General features: G+C 40.2%; 1 protein-coding gene across 5 annotated transcripts in view; it reads right to left on the bottom strand.

The window, feature by feature from the left end:
- The window catches only part of PARD3B (par-3 family cell polarity regulator beta), a 433,237-nt gene that overhangs the window by 156,103 nt on the left and 255,535 nt on the right, over positions 1-21,599 (bottom strand). The gene's annotated exons all lie outside the window — the stretch shown is intronic.

The raw sequence follows: 21,599 nt of genomic DNA, 5'->3' as shown, positions 1-21,599 counted from the left end.
TAAGCAGCAGCCACAGTGATACCGCAACCACAATAATTTGATACACGTTAGGCACAATCAAACAACATTTTAATACAGACAAATCCAAGATGGCTTATCTTAGAAAAATAAAGGTTTCCTCTAAGCTGGGACTCAATATTATTGGAAAACACATGATTCTGCTCGGTGACTCCATACACTCTTGAAGCATGAACCAGACAGAGTCTAGCTACAAGTAGATCAGGATGCACTTGGATAATCAGATTTTTCATCAGCTGTATCAGAAAACCCACACAGTATCATGGATCAGGTGCAAGACTCAGTGCCCAATTTGATCTACGTCAGCTACTTGGTGGCTGGATCCTCAGATGAAATTTAAAAATCTGGTATTAGAAAGGCAACTGTTCTACAGAACAGACAGTTCTTTCAAATAGACAGCAATTCAATCAAAATACATCAGTACAATGAAATATCTAAATTAATACTAATGGTAATCTTTGCCTAGAACAGGATCCCAAGCAATTGACAGTAACTGCAACTTTTAGGAGACTAATATCAGAGCCAAAGTGTGCTTAAATTAACAGGGATTCTAAAACTGGAACTGGCAGGTTCATTTCCAACCTGGTTCAAGCCTGGGGAACAAATCCTCAACTAGAGTAAATCAACACTCTTCCACTATCTGCCAGCTTATGGCAGCTGAGTATCTGTCTTTTGATCCTGTACTCTACTGGCACCATACACATACCTGCCCACAGAGAGTCGGACAACCTTAACTCATTCAATGTAAGTTACACCAGTGTCAGATGTTAGTAAGTTCAGCCTGTGGTGGAGTCAAAGGAGTGATCTGTAGGTTAAAAAAAGCTCTTTACTATTTTAGCAATCCAGAGAGCCATCTTCAGTTACCCCCTGGTCCTGCTGAAGAGTAAGAAGAAATGAATGTGTTTATATGCCTTTCAGTTAGGAACTGGTTTACTCTTTGAAAGCTCTGTTTTTACTTACCCATGGAATCAAAGGTCTGGAAAGAACTAATAGCTTTAGAAATAGAAGCAGCACAAAGATGCATCATCATAGATTATCAGTAGTTTTGAAATATTACCTCATGCTTTAAGCACATCATCATGTCAACTTTCTGAGGCAAGAGCGCCTCTGCTAACTGCAGCTCACAAGAGTAGCTTGTTGCAGTTTTCTCCCTGGGTTATTTTTTATCTTGTGTCTGTGGTAGTGCAGTCCAGATGAAAAATAATTTTGGAAGACATCAATGTTACAGCAGATTTCCACAGTGTTCTTTTTCTAGCTCTATGGCATTTAAAAAAAATTAACAAGTATTTACATAGTTTTAAACAAACACTTTCTAAATAGTGTGTTTTCTACTTTTTCTTATTTTATGTAATGGTTTCCTTCTCTGCTGACATTTTGCTGGTTCTTTGGTCAAGACTGACGGAATCCATCCAAAGTATGCTGGACGACGCTAACTTCTGAAATACTGATCTGCAGCTTTGGTTTTGTTTGAGATTGACAGCTAACTTCAGTAGGGCCTGACCTCCAGCCAGAACACCTTCATGGAGACAAAGTAATTAAATTAATGTGCAAAGCAGGAATTACTGTTGATCATCAACCAACCAGGAAATAAATCTGTGTACAAAAAAAATGCTGTCAGATATACAGCACAAATAAATAAAAACAAAACGTATTTACCCTTTTCTTTATACCTACTATCAAATTCACGTAAAAGTTTTTAAATTCTAATGTGATATTGCAAATTACATTGCCATTTAATACCTTGAATAGTTTGCAACAATAAATGTCTTTCTTTATACTAACCCCATTTTGAATTCTGTATTTGCCTTATTTAATACTAGAAGTATAGCATGTCCATGTCTTTTTGCCCTCAAAACCCAGATACTGTCCATAAACACACAGTTTACTTCCACATGAAGGCAAATATATTTGGCTATATATACACGCAGTCATCCAACATAACGCTATTAAACTTCATTCTTTACAATTATGTTGCTTCTCAGCTGCATTTCTAAACGCTGTGACAATATAAAAACTAGATACTACTATTTGTATTACTAGCCCTTCAGTAGTCTCCTAAAACTAAATAACGAGTATCTCTAATATTCTTGAAATTATTTTGCTCCAACTACAGTAAAAGCCAGCCTCATAAATGTTAAGAATAAATGTGCACAAACATTTTAAACAGTTTCAAGGATATTAAGTAGCTCTGCCATGTTTCTCTAGCAATATCAGAACATCTTATTTTGCCTTTCTACAGTGGCTAGTGCTGCAGTTTAACTTTTTCAGGTTGACTACCTGTATAAGAATATAGCTCTCGTGTTCAATGATTATCTTGCATAAAAAACTTCCAATATCTATACGATCATACTAACTTTTTGTTTTTTCCGTATCAAGAGGGAAAACTTGCATCTGTATTCTGCTCTGTATCCTATTTTTCGTGAAGTATTTTTGCCTTCTTTAGTCTTTTTCTGACTATGGACCAGTATTTCCTCCACATTAAGCGGGAAATTTGGTTAATCTGTGAAATGCATGCCATTCCATTTCCTCTAGAAGATAATGCAAAACAAGCCATACTGTTGTTTGGTATAGACTTATGGCAATCAATTATTAATAATTACATAAAATTATATAAATTCACACATATTATCACATAGATAACCAGAGCTGCTTGGCAGCTTCTTCTCTCAACCTTTAATGAGTATGTTAATCCTCACACTGGCTAGTGATATGTACTAAGGAATTTACTCCAGAGCAGAAAACTAAAATCAAATTTTGAAACACTGAGGTTAATGTTATTAAAATAAAAAATGTAATGGTTCTTCTACCATATGCTTAATTGGCCCCCCTGCGAAAAAACAGTCCCACAGAAAGGAGCAGGAAGTTGGGTTCATATCTTACTGTAATCAATCATAATTTCTCTTCACAGCAACAACCCTGATAAACATTTATTGAATAATTTTTTGTTGGTGTGGATACTATGAGCTTACATGTGTTCAAAGGGAAGCAAGATAACTAAAGAGAAGCAAAATCTATTGAAGATTAGCAAATAAATAGAAAGTATTCTTGCCTTTAATCTTTAAGTCCCTGAATATTTGAAGGCAAGAAAAGCTCTTGGAGAAATAACATATAATCTTGTCATATCTTTGTATTTCTCGTTAGGATTAGCATTTGTTGGTATCAGAAAGAGGACACGGATTATTTAGACTTTTTGTGTGATCCAGTATGACCACTGTTATCTTCCTGGGATGTCTTAAGAGATGAAAGGCATCCAGAACAATAAACAAAAAGCCAAACCCCAAAGTAACTGCCTCCTGTTCCTATCAATTCTTCAATACTTGCATTATGAAAGCACACAGAACCTCTCTAATCATGTGCCAAAACATCACTGCACTTGGTGTTATACCAGCTCAAACCAGAATAATATTCAGTACCTCTAACAATTTTTCATCAAGCCTACTTGTATTTCTGCAATACTGGCTCTCTTTTGAGTGGCAAGACTATAGATCTCTGTTTTTGCAGTGATTTATTTATGATTTGTCAATACTTTATAAAGTACAGTTCATCTCCTGCTACATTCCTTTTATGCTCCTATGGCTCAGACGTTTCCTATTTTAAACAGAAAAAACAGATGTTTTGGCACAATATTAATTTACTCAGATTTCACAATCAGATCGAACCTGAGTTGTTAAACTAAGTATAGTCTTTCAAATGAATGTCGTGAGCATCAGCCCATAAGAGAGCTAATAACAAGTTCCTTCCTCACCTTTTAAAGATGACGAGTGGTTCATTTCTTCTGAATGGCAATATAGAAGAGCTGAGCACAGAATTTCCTGACGTTATCTTAAACTCTTTTTGCTATTTGTTTATTTCCAGTCAGTTCCGACAGAATGGTCCCTTCTTGCTTAGGTGCTGTTCACAGAATGGGTTAATTTTTTTCCAAATAGATCATAGTCTTATTGCTGACTCCATCATTCTTCAATGTCTGTGTGTGCTCTTAACTCTTACAGAAGACTTAAATGATACTCCTGTATGCTAAAGCACATTACAAACATACTACCTTCCAGTTCATTTGGTTTGATCTAAAACAGCTAACTTCAGCACGAACTAATATTGATATTGCCTTATACCATATGACTTAAATTATAATCACTAGGTTTTCTTAGTCTGATTAAACAATTAAACTGCTAAACTGAAACTACAGGCAATTGATTTATATGAAGGTAACTAAGAAATTCTATTTGAAGTTTAAGAACAATTCCCTACCAAAGATAACAAACACATGAAAGCTCAAACTGCAAAAACATATTTCAGTATTAGTTGCTCTAGTATTGTTAGCCTTTTCATTGTTTATTGATTCTATTTACTTGAGCAGTCATTCCTGGTTTCCATTTTCTAAAAATCACTAACAAAATAGGCGCTCTGCTCTGGTAATGCAAATTACTGTGCAAGTGAAGACTCTCCATATACTATAAGTGTAACTCATCATTAAACTGGGAGAAGAAATACTGCTTCTGCTTCTTTAGCTATAAAAACTTCCTTAAAATGTCTAAGTTCCCTTCTTTCAGTTTGGATCATAAAGTATTTGCTGTAACAAGATGGAAAGAGGTGAAGCTTTTAATACCAGTTCATGTAGGTCTGAAAGGAGTTACTTATGGTCGCTAAGGTTTGAGGAACACTGAAATGAGCAGGACTACCTGCGAGGCAACTGACTGCACAAAATAAACAAGGAGAGAGTTCGCTCCACATTTGATCATTTTGCTGTTCCTTTTACTCTAGATGAATATCAGGAGATTCTCGCATCTCCAGTTGAAATGAAATACTAAACATATAAAAGGGTGTCAGAACCTAGCCAAGACTCCCCTAAAAAAACAAAAAAAAAACTCAACCCAACCGAAAAACCCCAACAACTCAAAAAAAAAACCATGGAAAGAGCGTTGTGTCGATCTGCATATGATACTAGGAAGCTGGGGCTTTTCTCATCAAACAGAAGTTACATGAATATGTCATTTTGGCTTGAAGCAGTCGAGTACATATCCACGTCCCTTGTCACTAACATTACCTACACATATTTTCTGTGTTGCTTCGGCATCTTGCAACGTGAAGGAGCAGCATAAGACAGGTAAGCTAATCAGACACACACCACTGTGCTGAATGGTGAGCACTCAGGTCAGAATTTTAAAAGATTACTTGTGGGCTCTTCCATGAAGGGAAGAAGATGGGTAGAAAACAAAAAGCCAAAGTAGGCAAGCAGAGAGTCTATATAGGGATAAGATTTTATAAAGTATTAAGTAGTTGCTCTCAGAAAATGAATGCGCTTTAAGAATTCAGCTTCAATCCTATGCCCTACAATTCATGACGCCACATTTTATTTACAAGAGCTAAGATACTTAATGTTTTTATACTGTCACTCTGAATTGTTCCAAATTGAGAGGTGTAGGCCCCCCTGACTACTTGAAGTCAAAGTGATTCTTTAAAGAATATGTGGTTTATAGACTTCAGCAGGATCTTTCTACATAGTTTGCTATATTAATGAAGAAACTTTAATTTTTTTGCACATACAGTAATATTGTATCTACTACCTACAAAATAAAATGCATTATTTATTTGCATTTTCCTGCCTGATTTTCTGAAAAGGTTGATGAAATTTTAATGAAAGTGGTTAAAGCAACAGACTATGTATTAAAGTTATATACAGAAAATGACCTTAAAAGAGCACTATTAACACTGCAAAGTAAAGCACTTAGGCTTGGAGAATGCCCCAGCAGAGGTGTCCATCATTAACTTATCTCTCCCTAGGCACTCATTGTAGCAGACTCACTTTACATCCCGAATACATTATGACAATTTTATTTACAAAACCCCAGCTTCCTTCTTTCAGGAAAGATCTACAAATAGTTTCTTCCACATGTACAGCAATTACCCTCCCTTTTCTTATTCAACATGCACTTTAATATCTGCTCTGACATCAGCATTAAACAGTCTTTCATGCGACTTTCTCTGAAATACCTTATAAAGTAGTAAGTTTTTTAAATAAACACTAATGACATAATTTTAAGAGAAATGTGTACTATCTGTGTGTCAGAGACAAGGAACTGAAACAGCAGGATGAAAATCAGTTGTTTTCCATCTGAAGATTCTCAAGCCCCAGCTCCCCAGCCCCTTTTCTGCCCCCTTCGCACCCCGCGCTTGCTGGGCTCACAGCACTACGGCTACCGACTCCGGCAGCAGCCGGCACCCGCTCAGCACCTCTGCAAACTGGCACCCGCAAGGCAAAGGACACGCTACCTCACTGACGTGGCTTAAAGACACCTCCCCGCCCCCAGCAGCAATTCTGAGGTACAGGCACAGCTAGAATATAATTCAAGCAGCATTTACTGGCTAGAAAACAGAAAAAAGCATTTCTTTTTCCCTGAGATCATCTACATCACTAACATCACATCCTCCAAACAGAATATGCCAAACTGCTACACATCTTCACATCTCACAACTTTGACAGTAAATGAGGCGAGGGTTGGGCCTTACACAACAGCCTTCGTTGCCCTTAAGCAGATCCCTTTTGTGCTCTAAAGTCTTTGGGAAGAATTCGGTTTTGATTATATACGTCTCTCGCCACCAGCATCCACTAAAAGGGTCTGAGCTGCCTTTGCAGACATGTTTACAGCTAGCGTTTCCTACATCAGACACCTTAAACCTTCAAACTTCTTTTAACAGAATTTGTGTATAATGTTTCTTAGGTGTGGGGTTCTGGTGGGTTTTTTTAAAGTTTGTTTGGTTTTGTTTGTTTTAAAGAAAAGCAGAGTTTTCTTTACTGCAGTGCCGGCTGCCACCCTTTCCTTCCCCACGGGGTTTCTGGCTCCGTGGTCCTAGATCCGCACACGGCAGTCTGCCCGTCTCTGCCGTCAGCCGCCCCTTCCCACACTGCATCTTCTCACCAGGCCCCAGGCCCCATCTCGCTTCTCCCCCCTTCCCCAGCACCCTGCTGGCCTGCCCCCTCCGCCCCCACTAGCTTGCTATCTTCCCAGCCTCTAGCCATATATTCTTACTTTTTCCTCGCCGAAATAAAAACAAGTATCAGAGTTATTTTAGGAGACAGCAAAAGAACAACCTCTTGTCCTTTTGTCAAAAAAGCAAACCTTTTGTCAAAAAAGCAAACAAACCCCACGCTTCAATTGACACTTGAATGGGAAGTTTTACTTCAAACGGCTCCAGTTTCACAGACTCTATAATAGGATGTGTCACGCGTGACACTTAACAGGTGATAACACAGTGACTACTGCACACTACACCCATACTTTATAAACAAAAAGAGAAAAGAAAAAGCAAACCACGAGTAAAGGAGGGCAAAGGTTTTTCCTGAGACTTAATGATTTACCCGTATTTCCTACAGGACGACATAAAAAGAATGATTGCAAGAAATAATTTTTCTCCTGTATGTTTTCTTTTTTTGAATGTATTTGTACTTTTAACATAAACTCAGACTGAGAATTATTCTTTGTAGCTATTTTGTGATGTACATTTCAGTAATAAGCAGTGAGTTATTTCATGCAATGGCTGACAAAATTTAGTCCTGAATGTAATGCTCATTCTTTTCTGTACCTTTAAAATTAAAACCAGTGTGCTATTTTTTAGAAAAGAATTAAACTCTAGAAGTTTTGATCAAACAATTTTTCATTTTGTTTTCAGAATTAAACATCTGAACAGACTATAAAGCAATACAAAAAAACAGAGGCATCTGAATAACTACACTATACTGGATTTCTCTTTTATAACATCTCTGTTTGTCAACAGCAGTATGACAACTGGCAACCAAAAAAACCCAATCCCTCTTCTAAATACAGGAATTTATGCCAACTGCAGATAGCAACAAAAATTGTAATTACATAAAAAACCCAAACAAATTAATGCCAGATCCTCTCTTCTGGTCCTACTGCACGAAAGAGGCTTGAAAACTGCCAGAGCAAGTTAACTGAGGTTTTTGTTTGCAGCCTTTTCAAGTGCAATCACCGTTCATTAACAGGTGCAAACTTCCTATGCCCAGTTCTAGCTCTGTTCTGTTTGTCGCTCCATTTGCCAGGTCCCAACCATGGCACTGGAAGGGAACTGATCCCCCCTTCAAGCTTTCAGTGCGGCAGAGTCAGGGTCTTGCTGCTACATGGCACTAAGGAAACTACCATTCCAAAATTGGGCAAACTGGAGAATTAGGGTCTGCCCCTCTCCAGTGAATTCCCTGCTTTGCCCCAAGCCCACTATTCACACTAGACAGAATGTCTCCTTCCTACTCCCTTTGGAGTAAGCAAGGAAGCAAGAAACAGGAGAGGTAGATGGTCTCACAGAAAAAAAACCCACTAATACTGAAACGTGTTGTGCAACCAACTGTCCCCCAGGACATGTTCTGCATATTCTCCTGGCCACGGTAACAGAGGGGAACCATAAGCAAAATGTTCTGCCCGAACCAGTACCATAATGGCCCAAAGAACTCAATGAAATAAAGATTACATAGATATAACTGTGCGGATGTCCATGAAAATCTGGATGTGATGCTTTCATGTCACAGATTTGCTCCCCTCCCAGATAGATGTCCAATCCACAAAGGTTTCTTTTCAATTTAACAGCCAGCTTGAAGAGGACGGAAGGATTAAAGAAAGGATTTTTACAACAGAAGGTGAAGAACTAAAGGATCAGGAATGAGATACAGAATAGCCTCAGTATAGATGTCAGACTACTTGGGGGCGGGGGGAAATCAGCATTTAAGTTTCTTTAAAAAAACCCAAACCAACATAAATTAGCTTGGTCTCATGTCAATAGGGATCTTCTGTGCACTCATAGGGTTAAGATATCAATCATGCTTATTACTCGTAGACAAAAATTAAATGCTTGGAAACTACATCAGCCCATGCAAGACTAAATTAAGGCCAATGAGAAATTCCATCTATCAAGATGTAAGGCAGAAAAAAGGGTGAACACTAGAGAAGCTGATAAGTTTTGAAAGAGCAGCATGGTGCCATTGCCTGAGGTAGGAGGGATGTACCTGCTGGGCGCCGACGGTAACTCATGGGAAGTGCTTTCTGCTCTTCCATGAAATGCTTTCCATTTGGGTTGCCACTGGTATGTACAGAAAAACTGTTCCACTCTGCTCTCAGGTCAGAAAAAAGCATTTCAGTAGGACACTTAATTATGGATGATATTCTGGGTAGTTTTGGAGTGCTGTGTAGGTAAGCACTAAGCAGCATTGCTGCATTGAAAGACTCACTAAAAATAATGCTGTTTCATGAGACATACAAATAGCAATGTAATTCTTTTTTTCAAAGTTAATTTCTGAACTGTACTGCTCTGCACAGCTTTTATTACGCAAAGATGTGTATTAATAAATAGCATCAGCAACCCATTTTATATAATAAAACCTCATTTCAAATGTTATGGAAGGCAAACACTGTACAAGATACTATTCCAGAAGTGAGCTGGACTAGAAATACCAATTACTGGTAGCTACCTTCAAAATCCTTCTTATTGACATGGCAACATGATGGGACTTCAAAATAAAAAATAAAGGAGATGAAACAGCCAAAGTGAAGTATTATAAATGCTTCCCTGTCTATATTCAAGCCTCAGAAGGTAATGTAACTGGCAAATACATGGTATTACAACATTTAAAAAAAAAAAAACCCTACAAAACCAAAACCAAACAAAAACCCAAACAAAACAACAACAGTTAAATCTTCTGTCAGGCTATGACATTTTTAACTTTCAGTCAACTAGCTTAAAAAAAGTGTCCCCTTCCCCTCTTCAGCCAGTAGCTCATTTAGCTCAGTGCTCTTCTTCCTACGTCTCATACTTCATACTCCAAAACATAAGCTAGAGGGCCAGATGTATTGTCTGGGAAGCTTTCCAAATTCATTAACTCCTTGGCACCAATGACTTCAGGATAGCCACTGCCAGCATCGAGTATTATGCCCAGCAAAAACCCATCTCCTGGAGGGACAGGATTAATAAAACGAGGCGTTCGGCAGTGGCTGTTGGTCTCTTTGGTCACAACAAGCAACTAAAAGAACCACGGTAGCTGCCAACACTGATCACAGTCAACTTTTCAGTACCCAGTACTCTGAAGGTCTTTCCTGAACATCTGCAGATCATCACAAAGCTTGAAAAAAGCGCAGATACTGTTTGAAGGAATATGAAACCAACAGCCAAAGACTGGCGGGAAGGCTGTGATTCCAGGCATAAATGCAGAGGGTGGTAAATGTTACCCAGGGGCGTTGGAATCACACTGGCACTTTCTCCTCAGTTACAGAAGATGCAGTCTGAGGCAACTCATTTTGCTTTCTGAAATGGCTGCAGTCTGGCTGTCACCAGCTAAAGGGCTGATGACTGAAGAGCCTTCCAGGGTCCTAGAAGTGCAGGAGACCGGATGGATCCACTTAGTGTTTTCAGCTTTCCTTCTTAGGGCCAAGGGGGGAGTTCCATGAAGGAAACCAGCTTACTATCAGTCATGCAGGCACTTTCACGAGCCGTCTGTTCAGGCAACATCACCAGAGAGGCTCTCTGATTTAAAGATTAACATGCAGCAAGAGGTCCCCAGGATTTTAAACATTAAGCTTGTTTTGCTGGCTGCTCTGCCTTCCTTTGAATTTCCACAGCACACCAAATTCTTTACACTCTTCAAATTTCAAATTTATATTCTTCAAACTTATTGTTTCTTATTCTTTCATTAGGGTTAACGCCAGCTTTCTTACAACCACAGAACCATTAAGGCTGGAAAAGACCTCTAAGATCACCAAGTCTAGCCATCTGCCCAACACCACCATGCCTACTAAACCATGTCCTGAAGTGCCACATCTACACCTTTTTTGAACACCTCCAGGGATGAGGACTCCACCACCTCCCCAGGCAGCCTGTTCCAATGCCTGACCACTCTCTCAGTAAAGAAATTTTTCCTAATATCCAATCTAGACCTCCCCTGAGGCAACTTGAGGCCACTGCCTCTCGTCCTATTGCTAGTTACCTGGGAGAAGAGACCAACACCCGCCTCACTACAACCTCCTTTCAGGCAGTTGTAGAGAGCAATATGATCCCCCCTCAGCCTCCTCTTCTCCAGACTGAACAGCCCCAGCTCCCTCTGCCGCTCCTTGTAAGACTTGTTCTCTAGATCATTCACCAGCCTTGCTGCCCTTCTCTGGACATGCTTCAGCACCTCAGTGTCTTTCTTGTAGTGAGGGGCCCAAAACCGAACACAGTACTCCAGGTGTGGCCTCACCAGCACCGAGTACAGTGGCACGATCACTTCCCTACTCCTGCTGGCCACACCATTCTTGATACAAGCCAGGATGCCATTGGCCTTCTGGGCCACCTGGGCACACCGCTGGCTCACGTTCAGCTGGCTGTCGACCAGCACTCCCAGTTCCTTTTCTGCCAGGCAGCTTTCCAGCCACTCTTCCCCAAGCCTGTAGTGTTGCACGGGGTTGTTGTGACCCAAGTGCAGGACCCAGCACTTGGCTTTCTTGAACCTCATACAATCAACCTCAGCCCATCAATCCAGTCTGTCCCTCTGCAGAGCCTTCCTACCCTTTAACAGATTAACAGTCCTACCCAATTTGGTGTCATCTGCAAACTTACTGAGGGAGCACTCAATCTCCTCATCCAGACCTCTGATAAAGATATTAAATAAGACTGGCCCCAATCAAAACATTCCCTACCACACAGAGCCACCGCACCACCTCTCCTTCCTTTCCTATCCCTTCTGAAGAGCTTACCGCCATCCACTGCAGCACTCCAGTCATGAGAGTCATCCCACCATGTTTCTGTGATGGTGACTAAGTCACAGCTACCCTGCTGTACAATGGCTTCCTTGTTTAACATTTTGCTGTCTCAAATCACTTCAAATTCAGCAACAATTTTTATTGGGTATGACACTGCAGGATCCAGAGATGCCAAGATCTCAAGTCCTAATAACCACTTCTACAGTATTGCAGTATCTATTATCCCGTGTGAAATTCTACACTCACACAGCTATACTGCTTCTGCTTTCAGCGAAAGCTTTGTTTCTGCCTGATAGAGTGCTCCTCATATAGACACATCCACCATATTTACAAGCTCTCCTGCCCTCATGCCAGAAACAACCTGGAATATGAGGCAGCAGGAGGCTCCAATTCAAAGCAGAAACTTCCAGCAAAGACATGAAATGTGGCAGGCTCAGCACAGACCGTCACAGGGAGAAGTACCACCAGGTCTCAGGAAGTGAATGCATGCCCCAAACAGTCTACAACTGATAACTCATGCCAGGACCACACCATTTACTAGAGAGAATATTTCAGCTTGCAACAGACAGAGACTTCTGCAGGCATGCCTCCCCTTCAGTCCGCTGCAAGCTGACACAGAGGATGTATTTACCAGAGACAGATGACCACTTATTTCTAATACTAGCAGGCCTTACGGTAAGTGGATGCATTCATTAGAACGATTAAAAGTCTGCAGTTTAATTTCATTTCATAGTACTTAAACATTCTGGGGTTTTTAATATTCTCTTGACTTGTTTTACTGAATTCTGCACAGAACAATACTCAACTATACTGACCAGGGGCAGAAATAGCAGCTACGCAGTAGGAACATCAAAACACACTCCCCAGGCCTCAGTTAATGTAACAATATGCCCAGCATCACTTCAGGAAATTAAAAAGAATAAAAAGGAGGTAGAATAAATGAATGTACAAGCATCTTGGCTGAAAAAAATTCTCGTGTGCTGATTTTATTTCTTCCTAGTCACTTCTCCTACTTGTGCATCGTAAGGGAGCTGTAACATTGGGTAACTGCTGAGCACTAAATTTCCCAGGTTATATTAAACAAAGTTCCTGCCGCTTTCTCTGCTCCTGGAGCAAAGAACAGTCCCCAAGGAAAAACGCTGTTGGTTTGCAATCCCTGGATGCCAACAACTCATACTGGGTAATGCCTAATTCCCATATTGCTGAGATGTGATGGAAAACAAGTAAATTTTTCACCTCTATTGTTTAGTTTTGAAGACTGCAGTTCGGACATCTGTCAGACCAGGCCTTCTCCTCTGAGAAAAGACCATCATTACTGCCATGCAGACTTTCCTCTCCAAGTTTATCCACACATAAAAAATAAGGCATTCCTGACACCCAGAATCATTCTGCAGCATCCTGCTCTAATAAACTTCATGTCGCAGCTTTAGCAGGGATTTCCCTTGCTATGCATTCACAGGAGTGCCCTGCGTAGTTCCTATCTGCAGGAACTCTTAAGTTTCATTTCATGGAAGTCGAATTGAAATACTTCTCTTCAGTATGCTTTTAAGGCACAAGCTTCCTTCACAGAAAAGTCCAAGTTGTGCAGGACTTTCGGGCAGACATACATGCACTTTTGTTCTTGAAGTAGGATCATGGAAAGGGCTTTGCTGTTGAATCTAGGGTTGTTTCACTACACTTTCATAGTACAGAAAATTCACATTTGCTGGGTGAGACAAAGTGAAATCAAAGCTTCTGCTCAACTTATGCTTTTACAGAGGCATTTGCTCTCTGGTTCAGCAGCTTTCTGTGATCAGCTGGATTGAAAGAAAACCTACCCAGTCCCTGCAGTTCTTAAGGAAAATAATCCTCTCCTTTCTGTCCAAGGGGCCTATTCACTCCACCTGGCATGTACAAAAGGTTCTCCTTGCTGGTGAGACTCAGCTGTTCCCAAGGAGTGCTCAGTCTTCTCTCACTCCTCAGGACAGACCCAGCGTGTAGCAGACTGAACAAAGCTAAAAGATAGCCATAGCCCTTAAACACCAAGTAACATCACACAGCCCAAAATCCATAAAACCAAGTTTCACTGGCCATTAAACAAACCTCTCGGAAACTCACTTTCAGTTTAGTCTTCAGGACAAGAAATAGACCCTCAAACTTGCTTCCCCACTTCCTTTATTTCAGCACAAAGACATCTTCGATGATCTGCAAATCTTCTTTCATCCATGCTTTCTCCCTCAGATGCGTATCTCTAACCCCTCCACCCCAGTCAGCTTCCTTCAGCTCAGGCTGATCTCGAGATCAAAAACTGTCAGTTGCAAAATCATTCTTCTCTTCTCCTGAACTTCATTTTTCTTGCTCTCTTGTCTAAACCAGAAGAATACTATTCTTTTTGGTAGAACTATTTTTTCTACTAGGTTAGATCCCCACAACAGCTTATCACAGTAGTACAACAATAATAATGCTGGCATAGAGAGAAACTGAGCAGCAACGTGTGGCTAGGCATTTATGAATACAATGGTATCATGGGATCCTCTTCAGGAGACAGGAAAACGTTAAACCAGCTATGCTACATTACAAAACCTCAATCACAGAACCTTGAATTTGCATCCATGCTGCAGATGGTCCATGTTCAGCTCTGCTCTAGGTCCTAAATCTCATGCAAGAACAGTGAGGGAAACAGGGTTCTCCTGCAAGTTTGTTAGTGTTCTCAGAAGATCAGATCTATTCGCTTTAATGACTAGAGTTCAAAAAAAGATCAATGGTCACTGCTCTGCCATATCTTAATACAATGCACACTGAAAGTCAGTCACAGAATACAAAGAATTCATAACATCAAAGTGAATAAGTGATTTAAGAGAAGATTTTTGCATTCAAGGATGAGACAGCAGGGATGCTCTTCTTCAGTTTGCAGAGGTTTATTGCCATTTTTTACTCCCTGCTCCTGCCACTGGGGAAGTAATTTTATCCACGGCAAGTAAAATAGTCTTAAAAAAATTAAAAAACAAAAAAAACCAATCTAAGTTTGGCATGTGAATTTATTAAGAATATGGTTTGACATGGCACATAAGGTGATTTAATAGACAGCTGCCTCTGAAAGCCACAGTTCTCATATCCACCCACTTGCCGAGTTTCCCTTCTACTGGCACGCAAGCTTGTCTCTCTCAAATGAGTGGTTCAAGCAGATAAGCCCAGCACTATTCACTTCTGTCTTTCTTGTTTTAGTTTTTGGCTGGTTTAGCACTCTCAACCACCTCACCAGCTAAGCTGTGGGACTGGAATAGAAGTAGTAATGGGAACCAGGCAGCTGCGGGTCGGAGGCATGGTAACTAAGACTGCCTCTTTCGGCAGCAGCAAGCTTTTAGATCAACACTGTAACATCAAACCGCACCCTCAAGTGAGGGATTTTCATCAACAGATGACTTTCTCAGGACCTAACAAAAAAGGGGTCACAACAATCATCATCACGCAGTTAATAAAGTCTTCAAAAACACGAAAAAAAAGCAGTCAAAGGAATAGTTACAGCTGGTGCGTTACTGGGGGCATACAATGATTCTTCTCAGAGTGAAAATGAGAGCTTGCTTCCCTCCATAGAGGAGACCCATCTAACTAGGTTATCCCTGAGAGCTGTCTAACAGCCACACAGGCCTGGCAGACAAGGGGGACTGTAAAGACTATCAAGTCTGGCATTCAGAAGAGATTTTGACCAACAAACTGCTTTTCATTCAAATTTAACAATACAGCAAGATCTGTTAATTTAGAACAATTGTTTCAAGCACAGAAACTGATACATGTCCAGCCTTCCTTTTCCTGAGTCAGTGAAAAATCAAATTTTTCATGCAAAAATACATACAATTTGATGGGTGGAGGGGGACTTTATCCCAGCCGAAACCAGGATAGAGAGAGATTGCTGTATCAGGACCATTTCTAATAGCGTCTTAAAAATAATCAGTATCTAGAACGTCCAAGTTTGAGCTTCTCTTGCTAAAAAAAAAAATAAAAAAATTAGAACTTCACAAGAGTTCTTATTTCATCTTGTTTCAATACACTTTCCTATCTCTGACAGGTTAAAATACATGAAGTTGCAACAGACACATGAAAATTTTTCCATCTAAACATTCATGCTTTATATTTAGCACTTTATATACTAGATGAAATTAAAAAAACATTTTTCTCAGCACTAATTCTTAAGAGTCAGCTCATGCAAGCTGGAGGCTTGGGATTTATTCCTGCAGACTTCCAGACTTTGATCATTAAGACATGAAAAAGTCCTGCAGCCCAGCAGTTCAATATTCTGCTGGCCTGTCGCATGGCTTGGTCACAGCATAGTTTTGGTTCTTGTAAAACTAGGCAGTGTTAAACAAGCCCCTCCACCACTCCCAGCACTAACCAATGTAGATGGTTAGAACAATCCATAACATGGAAACTATTATACATGTTAAAAAGAGAAAAAACTTACAAAATTAAGTCCACTAAAAACGAATAGTAAAGCCATACTGGCATAGAGTACTAAGTAAATTCATGGATCATCATAGTTTCACTAGAGAAGCTGTGTTTGAAGATAAGAAAAAAAAAAAACACAGTAGGCAGAGATTCAATGAAAGCTAAGCATTTTAACTTTTGGACTAGAAATCCTTATAAACCCCAACAATATAATAGATTGACTTTAGACCTTTCCAGACTTAAGTATAGATGAAAATGTTAACTCCGTAAGTGACCTGCAAGAAAAAGGAATCTTATTTTTTGCTTCTTGGCTGCATGAGTCAATACAGATTCTGAGATTACAAAAATTTCTTTGGAACTACATGGTCAAAAGAACACTTTGCTTGGAGAATCATAATACAATCATAGAATCACAGGTTGGAAAAGACCTCTAAGATCACCAAATACAACCATCCACCCAACACCATCATGCCAATAATAATAATAATTACAACAATAATATCACCACCAGCAGCAGAAAAGAACCATTCAGAGAGAGAAGACCAAAGTGAACTGTAGAAGAATGAAAATCTTGCAAAAATATTCCCAGCAATAAAACATCAAACTTAACCCACAGCTTCATGATTCAAAGCTTAGAGGCATGGGTTATCGGTAGTATGGTGTACTGAAGCATCACAGAAAGATACTTGCATTTGGGTTTGTGTCAGTCGAAAACCAGCACCAAGCACCACACTGCCTGAACCCACGGAAAATCACATCGCACAGCCACACTGCTGCCACAGGTTGCTTGCCTCCAGTACCGAAGCCAAGATACACAGGTTAGGCTAGGCTACGTTGGCATTGCTAAGGCATGCTGCAGGCTGCAAAGTAGGCAATTCCTCTCCACACTTGCAAGAACAATTGATGTAGCCAAGTATTACACTCTCACTATCAAAGAGAAATAAAACAAACTAAAAATCAACTTTTTCCTCCTCTCACAAATGCAAAGACAAGTGTCAGATTCTACACGCCACACGCTTTCAGTTAGATAGTGGCAAGGTCCTTGTTTGGACAGGCACTTCACTTGCACATGCCAGGCAGCTCAGCCATTTACATGAGGCTTTTCTACTGTGGATCTAGTTACTATATAAATCCTTATGAACTCAGTACTAAACCCAATGTCCCCTTTCAAAAGCTCAGCTTTAATGACATCTACAGCAGTGAGAAGGCTTGTTTAATAAAACGAGATCTGGCGCAAGGAGAGGAGAACACCACTTCCCCTATGCACCCCTTTGACATAATTGTGTTACCTGCAAATCAAAAGCAAAACAGAAGTCAAACTTGCTACAATGGCACCTGTCTGAAACAAGCCTAACAGCATCCACTAAGCTTTCTGTAGTCCTTCCTAACCCCACGATTAACCCCAACAAAACCCTTGATTAAAAGAAAGCCTTCTGTGCTACATAAGCATGCATAAACCACTGGACTTTGCTGGTGTTCCAATAGCTCAACCTTTGCATGATTCCTCCAGGTAAAAAAAGAACGTTCTCCAGTTTTGTCTGCCCTTCCAAGTCCAAACTCAGATTGAAGCAATAAGCTTAGCCTAGCCATTATTCACCCTTTTACCACAACAAAACTTTAACACACTGGATTGTGCCTGCACCAGTCCCTATTCTGCCCCTGCACCAGACCCTACTTTGTCTCTGCAAAACACTAAGTTGGAGTTCTTAAAATCACAAGGCTTAAAATCACATGTTTATATTTGCAAATTTAGCAGTGGCTGGGCACACCTGAGTTTACTAGAATGTAACCATCTACACTACAGAAGTGTTGTAACAGCTCTTCTACTCTCACAAACACTTCCCAGAAACGGTCCATGAGTTAGGATATATCAGGCACAGCTTCCAGAGGCACCCAATGCCATCTCACAATAGAAACTCAGAGCACAGATGGGGGTCATCCCATGCCACTCAGCTTTAAAGCCAAAGGGGACACTGAGCTCACCCTTGTATAGATGCAACCTTAGCATCTCATAGACTTCTTTCACCTAGCAATGCAACCCCAGCTTTCACAAAAGGCTGGAGGGCCTTTCCTGAAGGTAACGATGAAGCTCTGTCTGTTGCACTTTCCATACACTATTCCAGTGGGACATATAAAGTAAGCCTAAATTTTCAACCACTCCTGTGTCCTAAAGCATAATCCTAATCCTCATCCTAGCTTTAACGAAACCTCAGTAAAATTTATCTAATACAGAACATATCCTTGCATTAAAGGATGCAGAGATACCTATCTTATTCCAAACTATCTCCAGTTCCAGTTGGAACCCCAGTTTAACCACAATTCAGTTATCCATCCACAAAGCAGTACAGACTGGAGGTCTACCAGACATGTTGGCACTCAGACCTCATCAAAGCCCTGACCTTGCACGATTTAGCTGTACACCTACCTCCTCAAGCCTTCTTTCCCATAACACTAACGCTGCCCACAGACTGAACAGTAACCTGGTAACCGCTCTATCAGCAAAAATAACAGTGAGGGGCAGAACTTGACCAGAAGCATCCTTCATACTATCCCAGTGGGCCTTCTCTTCCTCAAGTCCTAACCTTATGTCTTGCCATATAGCATTAATTCAAATTGAGCTTGGTAACAGAGCTACCCCTGTATCATTCAATCTTCCCAGTACTAATCCATAGCCCAGTCACATGCTCCTCACATAGCAGCCAGCAAGAAAATAAGATCTTCAACTCATTTTGTCTCAAAACTGTCTCGATATATAACCCCAGCCAAAAGCATGGTCTAGTGACATTAAAATGAAAATAGGAAAGCTTTTTTGCCCATTTTGCTAATTAATATGTCAGAGCTCATAAAGAAAGACTCATCAGCTTTTCTCCAGCACTGCATCATCTGAAAGAGCTGTGTCAGCAGAGACCTCAGCAGACAGTCAATACATACTAAAATGTGTTCTATGCAGTAAATCACAACACAAAAAAAGAATTGCAGAACAAAATAAAAATAGCTGCAAATAATTCAGTCATTGATTTCAGTATTTAATATAAATCAGGTTACACATGATGTACAACGGTCTCGCCCTTCCTTATGAAGGGTATACTCCTAGCTGTCCTGGAATCCCTTTTTACTAGAAAGCTAAGAGTTCATGAAAAATTGAGCCAAAGTTTGCCGATTTTTCCTCCTTGTGCATTTTCAGGGATGTTCTCCACTTTACAACAGAGGCACCACTTGCTTGCTTCTCATTCTCATCACTGGAATTGACACACCATTGCTGAGCACACGGAACACTTACAGAGGACAAAATCCTTAGAGGATTCAGAGGAGATTCCTTGCACACACACACTCACACGATCTCTCTCTCTCTGAACTCTGGTGTTTTCCAGAAAGGGACGAGTAGGCGACATCAATACAGCACCCTATGGCTGTTACCAGTGATATTGTGGAAAACATTTGCAACACTAACACCGCCTGTAAGCACTGCAGGAGTCCTCCATCCAGCAGGATGAAGGACAAGCCAGCTGTCCAGAATTCACAGGTGCATTTCTGTGAGGGTGAAATACAGGAACAAATCTCCAGCCATCTTCCCACAGAACATGCTTACAAAGCTCAGCACGTGTCCAGATATGCTTCTAAGAATCAACTCCACTTCTTAAGGGGAGGGGACCGGGGGGGAGGGGGAGGGGAGGAACTGTTGTTTGTGGGTGCAATATATAAAAAGACAGAAAGATGGGGCTACAAGCCACAGATCCTTCTAATGCCTTGGTCTTCTGCAGAATTGTGCTAACACTTTTTGAAATGAATACACACTACCAACTCCTGCTGTTGCTCAGTAACATGTAATATGCGAGGGATCCCATAGCTATACCAAAAGCTGAGACTAAATGCTTGAAGAGCCACTGCCCCAGAAGGAATAGAAAGGATATTTCCCTAGAGAGAATTACTCAACTCCGTATTTCATAGAACAAGTCATGCTGAAGGAGAGAAGGGATAATTGCATTGATTGTTAGTAGGTAATAATTAATTCTGCAGAGAAATACATTTAATTTCCTGAAGTCTGGAATAGGATGGAAACTCTTCATTCTGTAATGAGAAAATAACGGTGTTTTGCTCCCAGCACAAAAAGCTGCAATGTCTCCCTTAGTGTGTTCTTAAAAAAGTACCTATAGGAAAGCCACACAAAGAACGATGCTAAAACAACAGTCCTGTGATGTGACTGAATGCCAGCAAGATGCATACATGACATATAATTCCAAAAAGCACACAATAAAAAGGGACCAGAGAAAAAGAATGCCATGGTGTTGAACAAATCCTTAAAATAAATATTTGAACGGACCAATGAGAAAACTGAAACTGCTGCTTGATTTCTCTCTATGAAGGGTTAGGAAATGGAACACAGAGAGGGTAGAAACACTTTTCAGCAGCAATTGAACAGGATTTAAAGTGGACAGAACCAAGAAAAAAATCATTTAAACTCCAACCTTCTCAGTAGTTAGCTAGCTCCTTTTATTCTGAAGCGGATAAAACGAAACAACATGCAGGATCTTTGTATCTACTCCTTAGGTGATCTGTTGACCACTGATTTTAGTCTAGCAAAAAAGATCTTAGGTGCTTGTAAGAGGTCGAGAAAGGATAAGTAAAACAAAAAAGCCAATATTCAATAAGCATGGGTACCCATTTTCATATAAAATTTGTAGGCATCTTCAAATAGAAAAATTTTCAAAGCCATGGTTTTCAAGGATGTGGGGGAGTGTGCAGAATGCTCAAATTCCGGAGTGTGCGGAAGATCAAATGCTGCTAAAAGTGATATTATAAAGCTTAATGTACCTATAACAACAGATTGCCAAAGAGTTCTGATCTTACCAGGTTTTCTTCCAATATTCTTTGATAGCAGTGAATTCCACTGATCTTTGGAAAACTGCATGTTGTTGCAATGTTTCTAGTAATTCTTCTGCACAGGAAAAAACTCAAGGGCAACACCTCTAACTTCGTCAAGTTGACAACATCATTTCCTTGAAGCTTTCACATTCCCAAAACAAAAAGTTGAAAGAATTTTTTCACCCCAGGAGTGATAATGGCACAAGATGTATGTACTAATCCTTGATTCAGAAAGAGTATCCAAGAAGTTCACAGACTTAGGAAAGATGCCAGAAAAACTGAAAAAGAATTTGTCTGCTAAGTTCAGGAAAAGGTCTTCAGATAAGGAAAATCCACACCAGAGAACTAAAGAAGGACACCCAGCTGCACAGAGAAGGAAAACCATAAACAATCAGGAATCTCATAGTTGACCTTCCTTTACATGAATTCACTTTCCAGTTCTATCAAAGGAGTGGAAAAAGGCAACGTGCAATCACACTACAGAGGGGCAGCCTGACACACCAGGGTTTTCTAACATCACAAGAGATTGCTGAATAACTTGAGTTTTCTAGAAAGTTTAAA

Source organism: Opisthocomus hoazin, chromosome 9 (genome assembly GCF_030867145.1).
Source record: "Opisthocomus hoazin isolate bOpiHoa1 chromosome 9, bOpiHoa1.hap1, whole genome shotgun sequence".
Classification (NCBI taxonomy): domain Eukaryota; kingdom Metazoa; phylum Chordata; class Aves; order Opisthocomiformes; family Opisthocomidae; genus Opisthocomus; species Opisthocomus hoazin.
This window is presented reverse-complemented; position numbering and strand designations above follow the sequence as displayed.